This window comes from Saccoglossus kowalevskii, chromosome 9, assembly GCF_978046115.1.
Source record: "Saccoglossus kowalevskii chromosome 9, keSacKowa6.1, whole genome shotgun sequence".
Lineage (NCBI taxonomy): Eukaryota > Metazoa > Hemichordata > Enteropneusta > Harrimaniidae > Saccoglossus > Saccoglossus kowalevskii.
Genome location: NC_140649.1, coordinates 8,504,324 through 8,504,813, shown reverse-complemented (window position 1 = coordinate 8,504,813; position 490 = coordinate 8,504,324).

Sequence of the window (490 nt, the reverse complement as noted above, 5' to 3'; positions counted from 1 at the left end):
TTTTGATGAATTACTATATATGCATATACTGATCAACGCGAGTACACACTCACTTGAAGTTGTAATTCCAGCATTTTATATGTAAAAGGGGAACCACTCAATCCCATGGATTGCACCACGTGCTCATGGGTAATTAATTCCGCCTCTGTCCACTAAGTAAATGAATGCTTATTATGCTCGTTTACTCAAACTGTGATTGACAGGCATTTTGCATACATTAGCCGCCATTTTAAATGCAGGATTTTTACTTGTCGCGGCACGTTTCGACCGAAAACAGCAACGTTTATACATCAAAAGCCCAACCAGATGAGTGTAATCGATAGAGTACATATTCATGCCCTCGTAAAAATGCATTTGAAATCACAGCTTGATCTCTGAACATCGTAAATGGCACAATTCCCGGAGCTCCCGCCACAATGTGAGCGGCTTGGTTCGGATTAGTAATTGCGGTGGCCATCTTGCCCCTATTTATAGTATGGGTTCCCCTTTA